General features: G+C 46.6%; 1 protein-coding gene across 2 annotated transcripts in view; it reads right to left on the reverse strand.

Annotated features, from left to right (window-relative positions):
• Positions 1-19513, reverse strand: part of Add2 (adducin 2) — a 103115-nt gene extending 83602 nt beyond the window's left edge. The window contains exon 1 of one of the 2 annotated variants that reach the window (XM_028854045.2): positions 19259-19512. The gene's annotated coding sequence lies outside the window, so the exon portion shown is untranslated. Of the gene's footprint in view, positions 1-19258 lie in introns of both variants that reach the window. The other variant, XM_037203897.1, reaches the window with a different exon arrangement.
• Between the last annotated feature and the right edge of the window lie 5715 nt (positions 19514-25228).

The raw sequence follows: 25228 nt of genomic DNA on the forward strand, positions 1-25228 counted from the left end.
TGATATCCTTTGTACCTGACAGTCACCTCCCTCTATTTCCACTCCTTTAAATACTTGATTGCGTGGTGGGGATGTAACTCAGTTCTTAGAGAGACTGCCTAGCATGCATGAAGCTCTGGATTTGACTCCCAGTACGAGACAGGAAGATCAGAAATTCAAGGTAATCCCTAGCTACACAACAAATTTGAAGCCAGCTTGGGATGTATGAGACTATGATGTTTGAATAAGATGCCACCCCCACAGGCTCTGATGTTTGAATACTTGGTCCCCAGTTGGTGGTTCTGTTTGAATAGGTTTAAGAGGTGTGCTCTTGCTGGAGGAAGTGTGTCAGTGGGGGTGAGTTTGAGGTTCCCAGCCATTCTCAGGGTGTTCTACTTCCCGCTTGCAATTCAAGATGTAAGCTCTTAGCTACTACTCCAACAATGCCTGCTACCTGCTGCCTGCGGCCTCTAATCCACAGTCATAAACTCTAACCCTTTGGAACTACAAGCCCAAATAAACTATTTCTTCAATAAGTTGCCTTGGTCATGGTGTTTTATCACAGCAACAGAGACGTAATTAAGCCAGAGACCCTGTCCATCATCTCAAAAGCACACATCTCCCATTGACCGACACTGTCTCTTTCCTTGTGATTTTTTTGGTCACCTTTTCCTAGCTGCTGCTCTCATCCCCTATGACATCAGCTCCTGGTGGTCATCTTCCTCTCATTGCCACCTTTACTTAGTCCTGATGACTCTGGCACTCACAGAGTGAGCCACCCACACTGCCCCTTATCTCCACCGTGTCTGGATCGGTCCTCCTTCTTTCCTCCCATATGCAGGCACCCCCTCTCACGGCGACCTGAGTTTCACATCACCAGTAAGGCCATTCAGCGCGGATGCCAGTGTCTTTTCTTTCGCTGCCACCTTCCCGTCCTCTTCTCTAGCTGGGTTAACCCCTCCCCGGCACAGCACCTCTAATGGCCATTCTTCTCACCCGGCAGAGCCCTGCCCTTAGCTAAAACCTTTTGTGACCTTCTCCCTGACCTTTCCTTGAGCAGCTGACCCTTGTCCCCAGCTGCACAAAGGAGGCTGTCTTCTAAATCCACTCGATCCCTTTCTGATGCTGTTTTTACCACTCCATGCAGCCTGCCTTCCCAGCTTAGACTCTCCTAAAGGATCAGCTCCCTCTGATGACCTCTCCAGGTCCCCACATCTTCCTTACCACCTTCTAAGCCTATGAAGTCACCCAAATGACACAATAAAAATGCCTATGGGCACCCTGCCCCACTAACCACCTGAGTCAGCACGCCCTTCCCTCGGCGTGGGGCATCCTGCCTACTTGGCCAGGAAGAGCCTCCTCCTGTCGCTCCCCTGTTCTGCCTCAATATCTCTTCAGCAGAAGGGCTGGAGCTGTTCATCTGCTGTTTACAGATTCAGCTCCCTCTCTCTTGACTGGAGTGTGAAGCCTGGTCCTGCCCGACAACCCCACACCTGAGACAACAGCTGCACACAGGGGTCCAGTGAGCACACACCTGCTGGCTGATGGATGTGCACAGCATGCCGCAGTGACAAATCATTTATTATTGTTAACACTTATTATTGTTAACATTTATTATTGTTAATCTCAAGCAAATTTAAATGTTCGTTCTCCTGGACATCTTTCATGCATGCCTCCTTTCCCCTCTCTGCAAAAATCAAAAGGTCAGTTAAGGGCTACTCTCAGAGCCAAAGATATCCTTTTCACTTCCTCTTAAGATTTCTTTTTATGAGTATGTGTGAATTCCTGCACATATGTATATGGACTTCACGTGTGCCTGTGCCCTCGAAGTCAGAAGATGGGACCCAACCCCCTGTAGCTGGAGCTGCAGATAGTTTTGAGCCACCAAGTAGGTTCCAGGAGCAGAATCTGGATCCTCTGCAACAGCAGCCGGTGCTCTTTAACTGCTGATCTGTGTAGACCAGGCTGACCCAAACCCAGAGGCAGGATTGCAGGTGTGTACCACCAGACCCAGCCATGACACATGTTTCTAAAGATACTGACTCAGCTAAAACTATAAAAACAGAACTTGGAGTAAGCCAATAAAGCAGAGTCCATTGACAACAGACTGAGGACCTCACCCCAGCAGCCTGCACAGAGAAAGGACCAGAGACCCTGGATCGGCTCTTAACTTGGTCTGAGTGCCATTTTCCTCTGAGGCCATGCCCTACATCCTCCCTTGGTGCCTCCCAAACTCCTGCCGCCCCTTTGAAACTAAGGAACACATGAGCTTTCCTGAGCCTGATGACCTATGAGAGTCAGCGTGTATTGCTTAAACATTCAGAAAGATACTCAAAATTGCTGATTGTTAGGATATGAATTAAAGCCACATTGAGATATTGCTCTCAAAACTAAAAAGAAAGAAAGAAAGAAAGAAAGAAAGAAAGAAAGAAAGAAAGAAAGAAAGAAAGAAAGAAAGAAAGAAAGAAAGCTAATATATACAGAGAGAGGGAGAAGAAGGAGGAGGAGGAGAAGAAGAAGAAGAAGAAAGAAGAAGAAGCAGAAGAAGAAGGTGAGGGAGAGAGGGAAGAGAAAACAATACCAAATGTAGAGTCATCTGCATCTGGCTGGTAGGAATGTTGAGTGGCACAGTCATTTTGGAAACTATTTGGCAATAAGAGTCGAATATGCATGCTTCCTTCAAGGTGTTTACCCAGAAAGCTGGAATCTCAGGCTCACGTGTACCCACAAAGACAGTAGCTTCATACCCACCCCAAATGAAGATCATCCAAATGCCTTTTGTTATTTTGTTTTTGAGACAGTCTCTCACTGTGTAGCCCAAGCTAGTCTGAAATGAACCAGCTCTTCCCTCAGCCTCACAAGTGCTGGAATTAGGGGCATACGCCTCTCTGTCAAGGCCATATGACCTTCATGGGTGTGTATCTAAGAAATTGTGGTAATTCTGTCTAAAGGTGTATTGCTGAACAATCAAGAACTGTCAGCGGGCTGGGGATGGCTCAGTAGGTGCAGAGCTTGCCACACAAGCATGAGGCCTGAGTTCAGATCCCCAGGACCAACATAAAGCTGGATACACTAGTTATGTATGTAATTCCAGTGTTCCTGTGATGGAATGGGAGGAGACAGAAGATCCCGAATTTTGATTGAAATGGCAGTTATATGACTCTATATGTTTGTAAAATTCACAGAACTATACATCTAAGAAAGATACAATCTGATATAGGCATATTAAGCCCAGGCATCTAAATTACAAAGCAAGTTTCTATATGATACAGGGGCAACAGTCTTAATGGCTAGCAACAGAGCAGAGAAACAAAATGCCTTTGGGGTATAGGCATCTGGGCCCACTGCAGCAGCACCAGAACCAGCAAGTGCTATAGCCAGACCTTGTGTCTGGAAGTCTTGTGAACCATCTATTCCTGCCACCCAGAGTTCCACCTTGAACAGCACTCACAGGACCACATGCCAAATCCACAGCCACCTGGCCCTTTTGATCAGTAGAACCAAATTACTGACATCTTGAAAAGGCAGGCCACATTCTGGTGGCCCATCCGAGTGTCTCCTCCACCAATTTACAGCTGTCATGGTGAAACACACGTGGAAACCTTGTAACATGGAGTTACCAAGTGGGAGCATAATCTCCCTTTCTCAAAGTTAGAATCGCACTTGAAAAGAAGATCTAGCAGATGAGAAGTTGTTGCAGAATATTTGTACACTGTGTGAAGGTGTGCTGCTGTGATCGGTGTAATAAAAAGATGAACAGACAATAGCCAGGCTGGAAGTATAGGTGGGATTTCCAGGGAGAGAAAGGAAGAGAAGGAGATGAATCTAGGCAGGTGAGAGATGCCAGGTGATATGGAGAGGAAGCAGGAAGTGCAAGATGGAAGAGAGGTAAAAAGCAATGTGATAGAATGTAGATTAATATAAATGGGTTAATTTAAGTTATAAGAGCTAGTTAGAAACAAGCCTAAGCTATAGACTGAGCTTTCATAATTAGAAAGAAGTCTCTGTATCATTATTTGGGAACTGGCTGGCAGGACAGAAAAAGACATTACAAGAAGTACTGGAAAGTCTCAAACAGGGACACCTGACCAAGACAGAGACGGCAGCATCCCCACCTCTGAAGTGGCAAGCCTGCCCCCAGTCCTGCTCATTTCCCAACAGACCTGGTCTTTTTCAGGATGCCTCTGTTCAGTCATAACACCCCAAGTTCCCAGCAGAGACAAAGCGTTTCTGCCTAGGCTGCAGATGTCCCCCATGTCATCGATTTATTTAAGCATTGATTGCTGCATGCCTCAGCTGCAGAATCTATGGCTTTTTATCTCATTATTAATCAGCTTAATAGATTTATCCTCTACTGACATTGGAGAGTTTTCTCATTGTGTTTAAAGTTGGCAATATTGAGCATCACAGTTCAATGTCAAATGCTCACATTTATAAAACAAAAAATAAAATAAGACAGGAGACATTTTAAAAATAAAAAATAAATATAAATATAAAAAATAAAAACAATTTAGAAAATAGACAAAATTAAAGAGCTACTACAATGGGCCGGGCGGTGGTGGCGCACGCTTTTAATCCCAGCACTCGGGAGGCAGAGCTAGGCAGATCTCTGTGAGTTCGAGGCCAACCTGGGCTACAGAGTGAGTTCTAGGAAAGGCTCCAAAGCCACACATAGAAACCCTGTCTCACAAAAACAAACAACAACAAAAGAACTACTATAATGGACCCCAAAGACCTGTTAACTAGCATCTTCAGAATAGAGGGCAGTTTACCCTGGAGTTCCATTTATACCTCCTGTTCTGATGTCTTTATGAACTGTACCTCCTTCCACCTTGACACTGTCTACGTATAGATAATGAGATATATTCAGCCCAACACTCATAATCTTACATTCCCTTCTCATGCCATGCAAAATATTGCTTTGAAACAAGTCCTAGATATTACACCATTTCAACCATAAACATAGTAAACATGTTAGGTGGAGTTTCAGTTACTGGATACCCTCATCCTGACATATCGACAGCCTGGAAGAAAGTGTAATAAATACAGTCTTCAGAAGGGACAATCTCACAGCCTGAGACTTTAGCGGAGTCAAGCTGTGTAGCAGAATTTCAAAGCCTATGTTCAGCTGTAAGAAGCTGGCTAATGTATTGGAAATGAAGATTTTAAAAATTATTTTTTATTTTTTAAAACAGGGTATGCATAGACTTGGTGGGCCTGGAACTGGATAGCCCAGACTGTCTTCGGAACCCACAGAGATCCGCCTGTCTCTGCCTCAAGTGCTGCAATTAAAGGTGTGCAGGACCACACCGGCTAAAAGTATTTTTTGTTAGCATACAAAGTATTAGATTTCATTATGGATTTTTTCCAGACAAGTCTTGTTTTTCCTCTTTTTCCTCCTGGGCCATCATCCCAGTAGCCTTTCCGTTTTCACATCGTGTATGATCTTTTGCCACCCACCCATCCATCCTTCCACACCTCAAGCTCCACTCTCCTGGTCTCCTATTCAGTTTCATGGTCTACATACTCTTACATGCCTTTATTCACATACGCACAAACATTAAAAAACAGGATCGGTATATGATAGCGAACATGTGGTTTTTGTTTGGGTTACCTCAATTAATATAAAACTTTCAGATCCATTCATTTTCTTGAGAGTTTCATGGCTTCATTTGTCTTACAGCTGTTTCTATGTAGCACCTATCAGTTGATGGACATCTAGGCTGATTCCATTTCCTGACTTCTTCAAACAGAGCAGAACTGAGCAGAGGTGAGCGAGGGTCTCTGTGCTAGGAGACAGAGTCCTTTGGGTTTACATCACAGGTAGTATAGCTGGGTCTTATGGTAGTTCTAGTTTTCAGTTTGTGAGATTTCCCTGATGGCTACATTGGTTTGCACTCCCACCAGCATTAAGGTTTCCTCCTTCCTCACATCCTGAACAAGTTTATTGTCATTTTTTTTTTAAACTTTAGCTGGTTCTGACTAGAGTGATATAAAAATTGCAAAGCAGTTTTAATGTGCTGTCCTAGCTAGGATTGTTCTTGCCATGATTAAACACCACGACCAAAAGCAATTTGGGGAAGAAAGGGTTTATTTGGCTTACACTTTCACACCACAGTCCATCACTGTAGAAGTCAAGGCAGGAACTCAAGCAGGGCTGGAACTTGGAGGCAGGAGCTGATGCAGAGACCATGGAGGGGTGCTGCTTACAGGATGCTCCCCATGGTCACTCTACTTTCTTAGAGAACTCAGGGCCACCGGCCCAATAGGCTGGGTTCTCCTCTATCAATAACTAGTTAAGAAAATGCCCTACAGACTTTTCTACAGCCTTACGGATCTGAGGAGAGGCACAGATAAACTTCATCCTGGACATTCATGGCAGAGAGCAGCTCTATAATTGTGGGAGTAGGAAAACTCAAAAGTAGATGTGGATTGTTTTAAGATACTAGCAGCAGAATTAAAACCACAGCTAGAAGTTTCCTTGATTAAGGACCCGGGGTGAGCACAGACAGCTGATCCATATTACAACGCCATCGTTCTCGTCTGACTTGTCATGTATGTGCAGGGCATAGCAAGTTCTGCCTCTAATGCCAGCCCTCAGGAGGGGGGAAGATTGGGAGTTTGAGCCCAGACTGACTTACAGAGTGAGACTCTATCTCTAAAAAACAAACCAAAATAAAACAGTGAGAGGGCAGGTGAAGAAGAAAGGAAAACTGTCTGTTTTTAAATTAACAGAAAGGAAACGTGGCATGGAAGGGTTAAGGCGCCACTGTGTAGCTATGGCAACAGATGCAGCTGATTTAGCACACATGAGGGTGTTGGAAAGAGCAGAGAGAAACAAGAGAAACGTGGTGTCAGGAGAGAGGAAGAACAGATTCTAAATAAAGGGTTGCTGAGATCACCAGCGCAGGGGCTCTCTCATCTGACACCGTGTGAAGGAAGGAGCCCAGCCACCTGGAGGGTCCTGGAATCCATCACTGTAGAATTTTTTTCAACTTTTCTTTTACCTTTTTTTTTTTTTTTAAGATAGGATTTCACTGCATAACTCTGGCTGTTCTGGAATTTGCTATGTAGACCAGGCTGGCCTTGAACTCACAGAGAACTACTGGCCTCTGCCTTCTGAGTGCTGGGATTAAAGGCCATGCCCAGCTTCAGATTTTTTAGTGTTTTTATTTTTATTTTTAAATAATCATACAGCTTACTAGACACCATTGGGACTTGTAGAGCCAAGTGCTTTCGCGTGTCTCCTTCCCTACCTCTTCCCTCCCTGCTACTGCACCTGCTTGTATCACCCACCCACACATTATTTTCCTCTTTTGTGTCCCATGTGAACCTTGGCCCCACCCCATCCTTCCTCATCACTCTTGGTCTCCTTTCTGGGTTTTCAGACTTTACTTACATGTATTCATGGTTACATATATACATTAAAGGCTAGGATCCACAGATGAGCGAAAACAAACAGTTCTTGCTTTTTCTGAGTTTGGGCCACCTTGCTTAATATTATACTTTTCAGATCCATCCATTTTCCTGCATATTTCATTTTTTTTCACTGCTGAATAACATTCTATTGTGTCTATGTACTACATTTTCATAACCCATCCATCTGCTGATGGACATCTGGGCTGGTTCCATTTTCTGGTTATTGTGACGAGGGCAGCAATAAACATGGATGAGCAAGTGTCTCTGTGGTAGGCTATGGAGTCCGTTGGGTATATGCCCAAGATCACTGTAGAATTTTTAAATAAAAAACCAAATCTTTCTGGGACTCCATGCTGAATAAACAGTGCAAAGGTGCTGAAAATTAAACTCATAAAATAACAAGCAGAAAAACAGCCCACAGTTATATGAAATTGTCTTCATAAAGTCTCCATACACCTTAATGTTTAAGAACTCTGTTCTTTGAGAAAAAAACAATTTATTGGTGACATTCAAATGCATTGAATGGATTTTTCCCCTTCAATAAAGGAATTCACAATTGAGCATAGACATTTAACTCCCTTTTCTGAGCAATACAGATATTGCCAAAGGAATGTAAAAATAGGAACAAACTCACTTCCCTTTGGGTTACCAGGAAGCGAGGCAGGAACTGTGGGGGACTGACATCTTCGGAACATGATTCCTCCCACCCTGGAACACCACATTCTGTTTCTTAAGTCAATATTGGTAGTTCACATTTTCTGTTAAAACTGTCCATTTTGTCAAGAGCTCACACACGTGCAATCAGATAACTCAACAGGCCCGCTGTTTTAAATCCTTTCCTTATTATTCCACATGCTGCTTCCAGCCTTCCAAATTTGCACCTTTTTGTCTTAATTAGCCTTGCCAAAAGTTTGTGTATTTTACTGACTTTCTAAAAGAACTTGCTAGACACAAAGTGGGGGAGGGGCTGTGGGGAGGAGGAGGAGGGCAGAACTCAGGAAAGGTGGAGGTGTGGGTGTGGAGGTGTGGGTGTGGAGGTGTGGGAAGGCAGTCAGGTACATCTCCTGAGCATAGGAATGCACAGATTCCATTTCTGTTTCAAAGATTAATTGTGGACCTAGGGAGGTTGAGTTTGAGGTGGGGGTGAGATTGGGAGGAGCAGAACTGAGCATTCCATGTTCCAGCTAAGAGCAGCATGAGCCAATGAGACCCGAGACCCCCCACCAGCATGCCAAGAGAGATGGATGCAACCTTGTTGACATAGACACTAGAGTCTAGATGGGTTTCTTGGGAGCTAGGCCCGGAGTCACTTCTGGGAGCCAAGAGTCTTCCCTGTGGACCAGCCATCATGGGGGAGGAAGGAACCCTGTGATCTCTCTATCCAGGCTGCATCATGTCCTCTCTTCTCATTTGAATTTCTCCCTCTTTGTGAAAGGCCCAAGGTGACCACAAGCGCTGACTGGCCTTCTGTGAGGATAACAGATGTGGTGCAGGGTGTCAAGCAGTCCTGAGAGATGCTGCTGAGAAAAGCCAGAGGGATTTGCTGCCTAGCCTAGTAAGATTTTCTAGCCACTTCCAGGCTGGGCCCAGGGAAGACCATTCAGATATTAAGTGAAATTTGCTTTGGGACAGCCACATTCTAAGTGTGCAGCTTGTGGGACAAAGGCCTATGTCAGACCCAGTGTGTCAGCCATTTTGGTAGTTTGAATGCAATTGGCCCCCATAATCTCATAGGGAGTGGCACTATTAGGAGGTGTGGCTTTGCTGGAGTGGGTATGGCCTTATTGGAGGAAGTGTGTCACTGTGGTGGCATGCTTTGAGGTTTCCTATACTCAGGATACCACCCAACATCTCAAACAACTTCCTGTTGCCTGCAAGACGTAGGACTCTCAGCTACTCCTCCAGCACCACATCTGCCTGCATGCTGCCATGCTCCCTGTCATGATAATGATGGACTGAACCTCTGAAACTGTAAGTGAGCCCCCTCAATGAAATGTTTTCCTTATAAGAGTTGCTGTGGTCATGGTGTCTCTTCACAGCAATAGACACCCTAAGGCAACCATGCTTACACCTGCACCAAGCAGCACTTGTTAATGAATAGTTATTCTCAGCTGCCCCAGCTGAAGTGATAACCATTGACCTTGTTCACAGCTGCTAGGTTACAACTCAGCACGCCGCAACTCTCTCTGACCATGGGTCTACCAATCCACTTAAAAGAGCTAGTAGAGTTTTGTGGCTTCTACCCTCACCCTTGATCCACTGACTGTGCCACACAGAGCACCAAGCCTGTGGATTACTCTAGAACTCAACTAGACTTCTCCCCGACCCACGTACCAGAAGGACCTGTGTTGAATCCACCCATACGAAAGCTGGGTGTGCTGGAACATGTTTGTAATCCCTGCACTCAGAAGGCAGAGACAGGAGGATGATACCTAGGGTTCACTGGCCAGTCAGCCTAGCCTACTTGGTGAGCTCCAAGCCAGTAACATATCCTATCTCAAAAGACAAGATGAGAAGCTCATGAACAACAACATCTCAGGTTGACTTCTGACCTCCATACAGTTGAACACACACACACACACACACACACACACACACACACACACACACTCATCCACACACTAAAATCATGGAACTGGAGAAATATCTCATTATGGGAGAACTTACCGAGCATGCCCAAGGACCAGAGACTAATACCTCATGCCACGATGTAAAAAGGAGCCATCCCAGTGATGTGACAGATACCACAGTCTAGGAAGACAAACTGGTGCAACTGTGAAAGCTTAAGATAAATTTGACCTGCTTTGCTTGGGGACCCCAATGTAAAGAAGAAAGCAAGCAAGTAGTTCCTATAAGAGACAGGGGAGCAGCTGTCTGTAGGTTTGGGGAGCAAATGGGATCAGCAGGAGCACAGGGCTCCTGGCTGGCTATGCCCTCTGTTGCTGATTGGTCTGCATAGTGGTCACTCAGGCATTCATTTTAGGACTGTTAAGTTGTACCTTAGTCCATGTTCTTTCCTATGTTTTCCGTGTTCTAAGGCTTAGTTTTATTTTATAATTGTGTGTGTGTGTGTGTGTGTGTGTGTGTGTGTGTGTGTGTGTGTGTGTGTATGTGTACGCGCGCATGTAAGAATCATGACCATAAAGGCCAGAAAAGGGTGTCATCCCCTGGAGCTGGAGTTACAGGTGGATGTGAGCCACCCTATGTAGGTGCTGGGAACTGAACTTGGGTCTTCTGCAAGAGCAGCACACACTATTAACTACAAAGCCATCTTGGCAGCTCCCATGTTTTCTAATCTTTTTTAGAATAAATCATCACTGAATAACTAGGGTAGAGTGGTGGTAGATGTTTGCCTAGCACGCTCAATGCCTGAAACTGCACAAAGCAATTGGCTAATTAGTCGTCGTGTGGGGAAAAGAACTAACAATTTCCTGGACTTTCTGGCAGAGTTTTCTTCTGCATGTGAGTATGTGGTGTGTATGAGTGTTTTCATGTGTGTGGACACACATGTATGTACAGGTATGGGTGCGTGAGGCTAATGTTGGAGTCTTCCATGGCTCTCCACTCAGCTAACTGAGGCATGGTCCTTCAGTTGAAACTAGAGTTCTCTGATGCAGCTATTCTGGCTAGCCACCTTGTTCTGCAGTGCCCTTCCCAGTTCTGGATTTACAGGTGATTCACACCCACTTGGCATGTACGTGGGCTCTCAGGATGTGAACTCCAACCCTCATGCCTACATGGGAAGCGCTTTATCCACCAATCCACCCCCCAACCCTGAGTTTGTTCTGGTTTGTTTGGTTTTTGATGAAGACAACAAGCATATCTTCCATAACTTGGAAATTTCTAGAACCCTAGGAGATGAAAAATAATATGTAGAGTATTAAGGTGCACAGAGTTTGATGAAGAATTACAAAAGTATTGTTATGTGAAGGAAACATTAATTCTTACACAATCAAGAACCAACAACACATCACATTCTCTGAAAAAAGTCCGAAAAAGAAGTAGAAGTAGAAGCAAAGATTGAGTCTAGGGAAGAGAGTGAGCACGGACGCCTGTGTAACTCAGTGCAGACACTGAGCACAGTCAGGAGCTCAATGTGAATGGACGCACGCGGTTTTCAAAGTCAAACAGACGCCAACGGCCATAGAGCCAAGAACTTCCTAAGGTGAGAAGTGAAGTGGGTGTGAGAGAAGAGGAAAGAAATCAAAGTAGTAAATCTCTCATTGTTTGGTAAAGAACAGACATACATGTGCGTGCACACACACACACATACACATACACATACACACACACATGCACACACATACACACACATGCACACACACATACACATACACATACACACACATACACATACATACACAATACACACACATACACACACACACACACACACACAATTTCAAGACTAGTAGCAAAATAACTGCAGAGATACAACCTCTTTGATTCCAAGAACAAGGAGGCCTTAGGCTGCATTTAGGGAAAAAATAGTAAAGAAATGAGTCTGCAATCTTTTAATGTAAAGTAAAATTTTAGAACAACAAAGCTGTCGCACACAATAAATATTAATGTTTATTGATATTGGTTAGAAAAATCCAATTATATTGTTTTAAAATAGATAAGAGCGAAGTGGCAGCTCAGTGCCAGTGTGTGTACAGAACATGGATGAGGCCAAGGTTCATTGCTAAGCATGAAAGAAAACACAAAAGGCAAAAACCAGAATGACATGCAAGAGTCGGGTGTGGTGGCTCACACTGCCATCCCAGCAGTCAGTCAGAAGGCTGAGGTGGGGGCATGCTCGCTCAAAGTCAGCCTGGGCTAGCAAAACTAAAAGCAACCCCAAAAATGACATGGAAGAAGAAAGTTTTAAAATTTAAAATAACAAGCACAATCCTGGGGAAATAACTTTTAAAGGCAGGGTCTTGATTTCATTATCACACAGTAAAATTTGAGACAAAACAACACACACAATGAAACAAGGACATTGGGCCTAAAGATTCAGTATCAATGAGACATGAGAATCACAAGTCTTGAGTCAAGAAAATTAGGTTCCCGAGAGCTGTCCAGATTTAGTCCTGAAATCCTCCAAAAAGTCCCAGGCTGGGTAACCAGTAACCCACATAGCACCCCAGGCTGGCTAGCCAGTACCCACACAGCACCCCAGGCTGGGCAGCCAGTACCCACACAGCACCCCAGGCTGGGCAGCCTGTACCCACACAGCACTCCAGGCTAGGCAGCCAGTGCACCCCAGGCTGGCTACCCAGGACCCACACAGCACCCCAGGCTGGGCAGCCAGTACCCACACAGCACCCCAGGCTGGCTACCCAGGACCCACACAGCACCCCAGGCTGGGTAACCAGTACCCACACAGCACAGTACTAGCTGTGCTTGTTAGTACCACTGTGTTGGTTGTCCACGATAACCCTCCAGCCCACTGTGTCTGTAAGTTCTGCACACAGATTCAACCAACCTCACACCAAAATACTTCGTGGAAAAGAACTGGGGCTGGAGAGATGGCACAGCAGTGAAGCGTGCTTGTTGATCTTAGGGAGGACCCAGGTTTGGTTCCCAGCACCGCCAGGCAGCTCACACCTGCCTTACTCCGGCTCCAGGACATCCAATACCCTCTTGTGGCCTCCCAGGGCACTTACACACATGTGGTGCACATAAACTCATTCAGGCGCACACACACACAGATAAATGATTATATAAAAAAATCGTGCCCCTATCATGCAACCCAGAGATCCAAGGAAAATAGCACCATCACAGCCATCATATCTAAAAGACACCTTACACCCACCACATCTACCACAGCGCTACTCACAAAGGCCGACATATGGAGCCAGCCAAGGTGCCCGACCACAAATGATTGGTGAAAGGAAAGGCCACATGCACACACTATGGGGTATTACTAAACCGTAAGAAAGAATGGCATCCTGTCATCTGCTGCTAAATAGAACTAAAGGCACTATGCTACGTGAAATAAGCAAGACTCAGAAAAGCCCTGCATGCTCTCTCTCAGGAGTCTCATGTGGGTGTCTTCATTTTTTTTCTGTTTTTGTTATTTTGAGACAGTGCCTCATGGAGCCTAGACTAGCCTCAGTCTCAGACTATGTAGTTGAGATGACCTTGAATTGCTGAGCCTTCCGCCTCTATCCACCCAGTGCCGGGATTGCAGGCACGTACCACCCCATGCCTGGTCTAGGCAGAGCTGATGAGCAAACACGGTTGATTGCCAACTGAGCCACTTCCCCAGCCCTTGGTGCCTTTTTAAAAAGACAATTAGAGCCGGGCGGTGGTGGCGCACGCCTTTAATCCCAGCACTCGGGAGGCAGAACCAGGCGGATCTCTGTGAGTTCGAGGTCAGCCTGGGCTACAGAGTGAGTTCCAGGAAAGGTGCAAAGCTACACAGAGAAACCCTGTCTCAAAAAAAAAAAAAAAAAAAAAAAAGACAATTAGAATGCATAATAGTGACATTCAGAGTCTGCAGTGCATGAATTGGAGAGGATTCAGAGGAGGTTAGGAAACAGGTACTCAGACACAATTGATAAAAGGAGTAAGTTCTGATTTCCATGGCACCATAAGGGGATGACAGCTTGCAACAATCTATTCCAAGTTTCACAGTAGCTAAAAGACAGGGGCTAGAAGGCTGCAAACGAGAAGTCATGAGAGGGTGCAAGCATTATTGCCTTTTTTTGTCAGAATACATTGGAGATATGTGTGGGAGCACCACAGTGAGCCCACAAAGAAGCATGCTAGTACATGGTGGTCAGAACCAAAAGTCCTCTCAGGAGCTGAACGCATCAACTATCTTGATTCAATAATTACTCACTCCATATATAGAGCAATTCACTGCACCGTACCCATAACGTAATATAATTAAAATAATGATTTTGGAAACCAGATAGATAAGAATAGATTGCACTGTGGAGTGATCCTTTTGTATGCTGTGAATATGTATTACTCTCATTGGTTAATAATAAAGCTCTTTGGCCCATGGCAAGGCGGGGTAAGTTTAGGCGAAAGAATCAAACTGAGGACTGGGATGAAGAGGGGTGGGATCGAGAAAGAATCGAGCCGGCTGCCCAAGAAACAAGATGCCAGAGAACCAGTGAAGCCATGGACCACGTGGCAATACACAGATTAATAGAAATTGGTTAATTTAAATATAAGAGCTAGTTAATAATAAGCCTGAGCTAATGGCTGAGCATTTTGTAGTTAATATAAGCTTTTGTGTGATTATTTCGAACCGGGTGGTTGGAACAGAAAACTCCACCTCCACTTGCAAGATTGTCAATAAATTAGTTTTAATTGATACCATTGAACTTCATGTCTTTGTTTTCACTGTATTTGATACCATCTGCAAACTGTTCCCATGTGGTTCATCAGAGAATCAAGGCTAGGGTAACTCTTTCTTGCCATTCCATGGGTACCATCCGAGTGTGAGGGACTTGGGGGTGGTTGAGGACAGTAGTCATTTTTGATGCTACAGCCCGAAAAGTCTTTCAGGCTAATCCTTCAGCAGACAAGTCGAACATGGGAACACTGGCATTGCAATTTCTTTTAAAGATTCAGAATTGTACCTCAACAATCCTGGCTGTGTCCCAGAACATAGTTCAGAAGGCTTCAATGAGACAGAAATCCCCCTTGAAGGGGAACAATGCTTCTCAGGGACTCAAGGGACAGCCCAGGTGAACTTTGGCACCTTCAGTAAAATATAACCTGAATATGCATATTCTCATAATTTTGAGTAACTAAAATGCCGATAGGGCCAGCGAGCTGGCTTAATTGGTGAACGCACTTGCCAAGCAACAAGTGTGGTCACCTGAATTCCATCCCTGGGCCCACACGCTGAAAAGAGAGAACCGACTCCCACTAGGTGCTCTCTAACTCAAACGTGTGGACTGTGGCACCTATGTACACAGACGCATACATAAACACACGGACACACTAAACATGGGTAATAAAATTTTAATGCCCAAGCAAGCCAGGTATGGTGGTTCATGTCTGTAATCCCTGCATTTGGGAAGCTGAAGCCAGAGTGTTGCTATGAATTCAAGATCATCCTGCTGCTGCCCATGTCAGTGAGCCAGACCAGCCTAGGCTACGATGTATCAAAACAAAACAAAACAAAAACAAAAAAACCATAAACAATCAACAATTAAATTTTAAACTGTCTCACACACAATCTGATTTACGGAAAGCAGTAATAGAGTCTTGGTGAAAACTAAGCACCATTCTGATTTTAACAATGGTGGGCGTGGTGCCTCAAGCCTGTAATCCCATACAGCAGGACTGAGACCAACCTGGGCCACAGAGCAGTTCTAGGCCAGCAGCAGGTATAGGCTAGTGCTACAAAGATTCCGTCTCAAAGACAAAACAATGGAAAAAGGATGCCTCAGGTCACTTCTCCTCACTGACATTTTTTGCACTTGACTTTGACAACGGCAGTACAGACATGGCTCACAGCATGCCTACAAAACAATGCTAATAGCCCCCCTGAACACACAGCCACTTGAAGATAATCAGATATAATTTAAAATTCTGCTACCAAGCCACCCTGGAGTGCCTACATGAACTGGTTGCTGTTTCATTTTACAGTAATAAAAATAGTCACTGCTAATGCCTAAGGAGTGTCAGTCTGTGTCCTGAGATTCCCATTTATAAAACTCATCAGCCCTTAGGAAAGCAATATCATACACTGAGTCTCTTGCTGTCATCAGGGGGCTCTGAGAACAGAGAGGCAAGTTAACTTGCCCAAACTCCCACAGCTAGTAAGTACAACCACCAGGCAGTTGAGCTCCATTTCACCATTGTGCCCAATTGCCTGGGTGTAAGGTACTTAATAGGAGTCAATCCATCTGCAGTAATGGAAATCCAGGCCAGTTATTCAAAAATCAACAGGTGCAACTTCTACATCACATTTTCACTAAGCCAACTGCTACTAATAAATGGCTCCAAGTTGGTGTAGGGGAAGGTGCATTTGGCATGACCCTCTCATTCCTTACCAATGGCGGTAATCGTCAGGAGCTGTTCCTCTGAGCCTGGCCGGCCTCTGTTCTGTACAGACCAGTCTCCTCCTCTTCTGTGCACTCTGGTCAAATGTCCCTCCCTTCGCCCATACTGTGACTGATTCGTCAGGCCTGTGCCCTGCTCTAACAGGGCAACGTACAACAAAAGCCTGGCCCCAAGACAATCTGGAACACATTTCTCATTATGAATTAGCTAAGATTATCACTAGGATAAAGTGACTCATTTTAGAGAACACATAGGTCCCTGGAAATGTATATAGCCTCAGAACACCAGGAATGTGAGAGACCTGAGGTCAGAGCAAGCCTGTGAAACTTGCCCTGTGCCTGACAAGGGGAGAGTGGGGCACCTCATCCCACTTGCTGTGTCTGGGAATGGGGCCTTCTTGGTCCTGGAATACAGAATGGCTCTGCTCCCCTGCTTCTCTTAAGAAGTTCTCCTGTTTTATACTCTGGAGGAGTGATGTTTTGTGTTTATCCAAGACAATGCTTATCACAACTTGTAATGATGCATTTGAGAGATTCCTTTGTTACTATGCCTTCTTGCATGTGTCCTGAAAAGCTATCAGGGTGGAGTCCATGACTATCTATATCACCTTTTTGTCTCCAGAACTTCTCACCAAATCAGGGGGCTAGTAGGTTATTACAAATATTTACTGAATAAACAATGACTGAATATGTTCACAAATAAAACACAGACATGTGGGCTGGTCAGCTACCTTCCCCCGAGTTCCTGGAAGGTTCCTCAGCTAGCTTTAATTCTATCTCGCTTCCTTTATACTTTGCTAGATTACCTTGTTATATTTTATGAATCCTTGTAAACTGTCTCAAATCCCTTGTGAAACAAGGTAGGCATTAAATATATTTTTCAATGTCACAAATATATTTTAAACTTTAACATAAATCCTCCACCAACACACAAACACATACACATGACCATCTGTACACTTTAAAAATAGCTGTGGTTTGTCTGAGCCTCATGGTACAAGCCTGTCATCTCAACACTTGGAAAACTGAGACAGGAGGATGATGAGTTTGAGGTCAGCCTAGGATACATATTGAGAACTTATCCCCCCCCAAAAAAAATTAAGAATCTGAGTTTTGCTATCTCCAACAATATAGTAATGTTTAAAGTGAGTTCTACCCCAGGCCCAGGGCCCATGAACGTAATGGTATCTATACAAGGTTCGGTAATAGGTCTGGGACAAGCCCACTTCTAATCAGACTGGGTGCTTTGATGGACAAGAACGAACATGAGGCTTTCAATGAAACTGTTGTAGATTTTGCATCAAAGAATGATTAACCTGTGGGTTTTTAAAACGTACTGTGCCGTCTTCACAGTGAGGAGTTTGTCACTACTTGTACCTCAGGTAGGGAGGAGAGAGGGTGCTAGGCAAGGTCCTGGTCCAAAGGCACCAAGCAACATCTGCCCACTTTACATAATGAAGGGCAGAAGGCACTCACCCTGGACTGGGGGTGTAGCTCAGTGGTAGAGCACCTGCTTACTGTGCTCAAGGGGTGCCATCTCCAGCACCACCAAGCAGTGTTTTGAAAAGAGCAAAAAATATCCAACAGTCGGACTCTCTAACCCCAGTTATCCTCATTCTGGGAGGGCGGGGCTATCGCAATTCTGACACGTTGGCTGCTTTCTCCGGCCATAGTCATTTAAGCACCTTTACTCTGGGTGCTGGCCAGTTATTCTTTCCGGACGTGAAACATAACTCGTAAATGCTGTTCCGTGCAAATACCGCTCAAAGCGCAAGTTAAACGCATCACGGCCCCAACCAGCTCCAATGCAGTGGAAGGAGCTGAGGCACCCTCTCCCTGTCCCTCTGCTCTGGCAAGGATGGAGAACCAGCCCTTCCTTTCCCAGAGTCAGAAATCTCCACACAAGAACCTAAGGTTTGATTTCTATTATTCATAAGCTCATCCGAGACGCTTAGCTCTTGATGACAAGCTGTCAAAGGAGGAGTGGGCATGAAGAGAATGGTGGTAATGACGTGTGTGTCACAAAGACAATTTTTAAAAGAATTTGACAGTGTGGGCTGAGACTTGCCTTTTTATGTGTTTATCTGTTCACTTCTGACAGGAGAGTACGGGTAGAAAGGGAACGGGCCTGAAAAGCCCAGACAATAGGCCACTTGCAGGCCTGACTGGCATCCTAAAGCAGTCGCCCTGCCCTACCCTGCCCTCCCTTCCCCCAACACCTGGCAGGCTGTGGTTGTGATTTCAAAATAAGTAACTGCTGGACCCTGGACCCAGAGTGGCCTTCTCTGCTTCCCCCTGGGGTGCAGATGGGGAGGAGAGGAAACACGAGAGCAAGGAAAGGTGGGCACTAAAGATGAACTAGCTGGTAGCACCTCCTCAGGGACAGTGGCCTCCCCCACTCCACCCCCAAAGCTTTGGGACAACATAAAAACACCAACCCTAGGCGTCCAGATGTCAATCTCCCATCTTCTGCATCTGCCCTGCCAACCCCACTGCATGCAGCCAGGCAGGCGCATCTTGTGAATCTGGACCCCAGTGCGCTCAGCTGAGCAGGCGAGCATCCTGCCTGAATCCCGCAGGGCGGCGGCTCGGCTCGGGAGGCCCTCCGAGAAGGCTACACCAACAGGCATCACGGACCCAGGAATACCCTATGTCCGCATGCAGGCCCATCTCCAGAGCTCAGTGTGACAGATCCTTAGAGCCGCAGGTGTACCCAGGCGTCCGCTCCTGCGCGGGCGCAGCCACTCCCCGGCTGCAGCGGAGCTCGCCGTCATTCTGTGGCTCCAGCATCCTGGGGATCCGCCCGCCGTAGTGCCCACCCTGCTCCTTCTTTGGTGCCCTACCTCGCACGCGGCGGCCTCGCATCCATCCCCAGGAGCCCCCAGCACTGCTGGGCGGTGTTCTTCGGCTCGGGGACCCGCTTCCCTGGCGCACAGCTACTCTGCTGCGTGGCGCTTCCCGTGCATCCCGCAGCTCCGGACAAAGGCCCTAGATCCGCGTCCCCGCGGCCAGCGCTGCAGTCAGAGTCAAGTCCAGAGCCCGCAGGAGGCTGGAAGAAGTGCGAGCTCCCGGCAGTGCGCGCTGACAAAGGGCCAGACGAGTGCGCAGCGCCCCCTCCAGAGCCCGGCTCACTGCAGCGTCCCCGCCCGCCCGCGCCCTGCAGCAGCCTGGGCCCAAGGCAGAACCTGCCCCTCTGGAGAAGCCCCGAGTAAGCCACACTTGTCTCACACTCAGGGTATATTTTATTTTTATTTAGGGTCTCAGAAGGACATCTTGCCTTTGGGAAAGTAACTTTCAGTGTTGCTAGCTAGTGACAACGGGGTGACCAAATTCCTAACTAGATTGATTCTGATTCTGACCTCCTCTTCAACTAGGCTGGGGGCTCACCCTTACAACATGCACTGCCTCTGCCTCCCCTGGCCCCTTGCACACCTTCCTATCCCCTCCCTGGAGAGACCCCAGTGGCTGAGTGGGGAGCCAACTTTAGACCTGCCACTACCCAGCATTGTGACCTTGAGGACCCCACCTAACTCTGTGAGCCTGTCTGCTGCTAGAAAGTGACCCGAATCTAAGGCATTTGTCACCTAGGCCTTTTCTAATGTTTGTGGCAGGATTGGAAAATAAGATGTCCCAGGCAATCAGGGACTTACACCTTCAGCCTGCTTCCTCCAAACCCCCTAAATGCTATTCACTCCCGAAGCTTTTAGAAGCGTGCCTGTCAAAATGATCCGCCTCCGGAAAGCCTCTGGCCACTGATGTCAAACCAGACGCGGGCAGCTCTGCTCTTCTGAAGTTCCCAACAGCAACCCTCAGGGGCCCAGCACAGTTAGCAGTGCCCAAATCTCCGGAAGTGGCCCAGGAACGGACATTTGTATGGGCCGGAAGTTGATCTCAGGTGTTTTGTTTGTTTATCGCATTCCACGTTATTTTACAGCATCTTTCATTGAATTTGGAAGTTGCTGTCTTGGCTAGGCTGACTGGCCAGACAGTAGCACAAATGTGGAAACCCATGGTGCCGTGTTTGGCTTTTACTACAGTGTTGGGGATCAGGACTCAGGTCCTCACGCTTTCTCAGCAAGCATCCTACCTACCCACGGTCCTAGTAAGCTTGATTAGCTTTCTATAGTCTAGGGTAGTGGTTCTCAGCCTTCCTAATGCTGTGACCTTTTAATGCAGCTCCTTACATTATGGTGCCCCCCACCATTAAATTATTTCATTGCTACTTCGTAACTGATGGGGGAATGCCTTTCTGTATGCTGTGAATATGTGTTCTCTGATTGGTTGATAAATAAAGCCGTTTAACCTATGGCAAGGCAGCTTAGAGGCAGGTGGGAAATTCAAAGAGAGAGACAGGAAGAAGGCAGGGGGAGACACCATCCTGCTGCCCAAGGAGCAACATGTAATGGGACACAGGTAAAGCCACGGAACATGTGGCAATACATAGCTTAATAGTTGTGGGTTAATTTGAGATATAAGAGCTGGCTAGTGAGAAGCCTGCCATGGCCATAGTTTAAAAATAATATAAGCCTCTGTGTGTTACTTGGGTCTTGGGACTGCAGGGCTGTGGGAGCTGGGCGGGACCAGGAGAAAACTTTCAGCTACACATAACGGTAATTTTGTTACTGCTATGAATCGTACTGTAAATATCTGACATGCAGGATATCTGATACGCAAACCCCATGGGGGGCTGCGACTCACAGGTTGAGAACTGCTGTCCTCCAGTCATCTGAGAGGAAAGCCTCTATTGGAGGATTGCCCAGATCAGATTGGCCTGTGGGCATGTCTGCGGGGTGATTTCCTTGATCGTTCATTGGTGTAGGGAGGCTCAGACAACACAATTCCCTGGGCAGGTGGTCCTGCCTGGCCTATATAAGAACTCCAGCTGGCTGAATGAGCCAGCCCGAAACATTTCTCCACGGTTTCTCCTTCCACTTCCTGCTTGAGTGCCTCTCCTGACTTCTCTTGGTAGACTGTGGTCTGAAAGTGTGGGTCAAATAAACCTTTTCCTCCCCAAGTTGCTTCTGTTCCTGGTGCTTGTCATGGCAATACAATGAAACTAGAACATTCACCACACTATCTCCCTCACCCACACATATTTTAAACAAGGACTCTGATGATTCCCTTGCATACAGGCGTATGAGAATGGGCATTCTAGGACTAGGACTGTGGTCCAGTGGTAGAGTGCTCGCTTGATACACATGAGGTCCAAAGTTCCAGTACTCAGTAGTACAGAGGTGGGGCAGGAGAGGACTGAGGCAAAGTGGAGACACCCACAGCAACAACCCCACAACAGCCGGCAGGCATGCAGCTCAAATGTCAGAACAACTGTTTCTCTGCAGTTCTCCATGCCCCTGGTTCCCACACCTCTCCACCTGCACAGTGTCTCACACATTTCCATGTTGGTTTCTGTCACTCTGCATTAAAACAGGAACAAAAAACCAGAACAAACCACAAGGATGAACTCTCCCCTCTCTGGTACCTATGTCCAGAGCTCCACAACCAAGGAAGTATGGAGTAGCATGCCCCATCAGAACTCCAGGGAATCTGGGAGCCCCTTTTTAGAATTCCCTGAAATGAAAGACAAAGCAGACTCCTTTCCTGAACAGAACCTCAACAGGAAATCAGGGACCATTTCCTAAACCCTCCCAGCCGTCTCTGTTACACTGAAATCTCTCATTCTGGACACTGGTGTTCTCAAACCAAGACCCTGCTTGGCTCCCAGCACTGTCCAAAGGCTTTATGCACTGTTTTCCTTATTCAGTCCTCAGAAGAACTCCAAGAGGTAGGCAGTGTTATCATCCCCTCTTAACTGAAGAAGCTAAGGCAAAGTAGATAGAGAACTTATCCAAGACCACACAGCTAGTACATGACAGAATCAGGATTTTAAACCAAGCACGCTGCCCCAGAGCTTATGATGGCCTCTACTTCCCAACAGGAACAAGAACGGGTTTTCTGAAACTGCCCTAGAAGCTGGCCATGGTAGATAATGTCTATAATCCAAGCATTTAAGAGCCAGAGGCAGGAAGACTACTAAAAACCTGAAACCACAGATTTGAGACCAGCCTGAGCCACATATCAAGTTCAAGGCCACACAGTGAGGCTCTGTACCCTTTCCCAAAGGCAGAACTGGAACAAAGTGGTGGCAACTCTCCTCTACTCACTCAGACAGCGACCCTCCTCCCAAGCCATCACAGCATTTTCAAAGCAGGAAAAAAATCAAATGTGTCCCTCTTCTCCTAAGGCTTCAGGACTCACTCAAATGTCTGACAGGAAGCAGGAATTGCCCCAATTCTACGTTAGCAGCCTGTGAAATCTCCACTGGTATTGCGGGCATTTTCACTCAATTCTAAAGTAGAATTGTTGTTGGTAGAAATGTAGAAATGTTGTTGGTGCCGGCTGTCCTAGAAGCACCCTGAAAGCCCAACATGCCTGGCCCTCTTTGACCAGGGACAGAAGAGCTCTGGACACCCTAGGTCAGACCTGGACACCGCAGCTGGGTGACCCCCAGAGGCCAGATGCACTTTAAAGCTTGATTTTCTGACAGATTTGCATTAAGACGATTTCACGGCTCCAAGTCCTTTTAATGCCTGTCAGCAGTAGCTGTACTGTAGGGAGAGGAGACAGCCACGCAGCAGGCACACCGCACTTTGTCATGGAGCTTCTAAGATGGCCTCAAGGATCGCTATCCTTCTGGGATTCATCCCTGAGTTGCTGGTGGGACTGATTTGCCTCTGACCCACCTCTTCAGCTAAGGTGGTAGGATGCCATTTTAGAGTTTCTACTGCTGTGATAAAACACCATGACCAAAAGCAGCTTGGGGAGGAAAAGGTTTATTTCATCTTACAGCTTGTAGTCCATCATCCAGGGAAGACAAGGCAGGAACTCAATGCAAAAGCCTTGGAGGAGTACTGCTTACCCGCTTGCTCATCATGGCATGCTCAGCCTTTCTTATACCACTCAGGACCACTTGTCCAGAGGTGGCACCACTGCCAGTGAGCCGGGCCCTCCCACATCACTCAATCAATAAAACCATAGGCCAATCTGGTAGAGGCATTTTTTCAACTGAGGATCCCTCTTCCAAAATGACTCTAGCTTGTGTCAAGTTGACAAAATACAAACCAGTCCAGACACCTACCATCTGTGGTTCCAGTCGTAAGAGTCTTCTCCTGTGACTAAAGAGTCTTTTGGTTGCCTTCCTAGCGTGTATGCTTTTGTGAGGTAAACATTTTGGGAAGGCCTGTATGGTGGAAAGCTGAGGGCAACACTATCCTCACCAGCTAGAAGCACTTAGTCCAAAAGCCCGAGAGGGAATTAATTCTGCCAACAACCATGTGTGTATAAAGGCAGATCATTCCCCGGTGGAGGCTTCACATGAGACCTGGAGGCAGAGGACCAGGTGATACCACATCCACACTCAACTCCCCACCCTCAGAAACCATGAAGAATTTAATGTGTTGCTCTAAGGGTGACACTTTGTCACTCACATGAGGACAGGTAACCACTGCAGAATCCACATCCACTGTCCACCAATTTGGTGTCTAGCAGCCTTCTTCAGGGCATGCTGGAGTCCCTGAAGGGGTTAGCACCCTGGCACCAGCTCCTCACTCCTGAGTATTGGAAAGACCCCAAGAGGCACCTTCTACACTGTCTCTCTGCCAGCGGCCCCACAGCAGTCACCTGCTTGGCACGAATCTCTCGGGGCTTGCTCCTCTCCCCTAGGTCTCTCTTGTTCCACTGTGGGTGCTTACACTCAGACACAACCATCTACTGCTAAAGCACTTTGCCGCTGCACACCAAAATTAAAGGTGGGCATTTTCCTGAGATACAATCTCCATAGTTTTGTAGGCCAAGTCTGAATATGATTTGGAGCCCTGTACTCTGTAAGATTCTCAACTAGTCACAAATGACGAACAGTGGCAGGACAGTTGCCATACCCCCGTCAATGCAATACCAATCTTAACACAGCAAAAAGAACTACACCAGAAACTGTGTAAACAAATCCCTCCCAAGCCTTGAAATACATCCAATTCCTACTCAGACTAGGTACGTGGCTTCTCATGGCTTACGCCCAACCTCCATCAATAAATGGGTGGCTTTGGTCCCCAGGGAACCTACTCCAGCCCTAGAAGCTAAAAATTCGACCCCCACCCCTGCCTCAGCAGATGCTTGTGAGCTTCATTCTGATCCTGCCTCCCAGGAATGCTGCTGATCTGGCACAGCCCGTTCTGACCCCATCTCTAAATCCTCCCAAATGCTATCGCTGCCAGCCCCAGGAATGCCATTCTCCAGATCCTCTCTGAAGGCAAATGAAAGGGTGCTACCTGTGCAGAGCAAAGCTGGCAAGGCCACACCCTACATGCTGAGCACTCTGAAAGAAGACTTCAGTCTAGAGAGCCTTGACAACTGCCACAGTGTGCTCAGTCGGGGTACCCAGATAGTATTCTGGAACCCTATGCAGCACCCCTTTAGATAACCTGGACTGAAACCTAAGAATTTTATAGTCAAATAAAAGCTAGCTCAAAGGGCTGGGGGCGAGGGTGACCCATGAGTCAGGGCACTTGCTTTGGAAACACCAGGACTTGATTTAGAGTCCTTAGCACCCAGCGTCAGTGGGTGGAGAGAGGCCACCTGTTGAGGGGTCACAGTGCAGTGCCTGCCTACCTTGCACAAAGCCCTGAATTTGATCTCCAGTATCATGTAAGCGGGATCTGATGGCATGTGTCTGTAACGCCAGTACTGAGATAATGAAGGAAGTCTATCAGAAGTTCAAGGCCAACCTGGGCTACACAAGACCCTGTCCAAAAACAAACAAC

Source organism: Peromyscus leucopus, chromosome 3, assembly GCF_004664715.2.
Source record: "Peromyscus leucopus breed LL Stock chromosome 3, UCI_PerLeu_2.1, whole genome shotgun sequence".
Classification (NCBI taxonomy): domain Eukaryota; kingdom Metazoa; phylum Chordata; class Mammalia; order Rodentia; family Cricetidae; genus Peromyscus; species Peromyscus leucopus.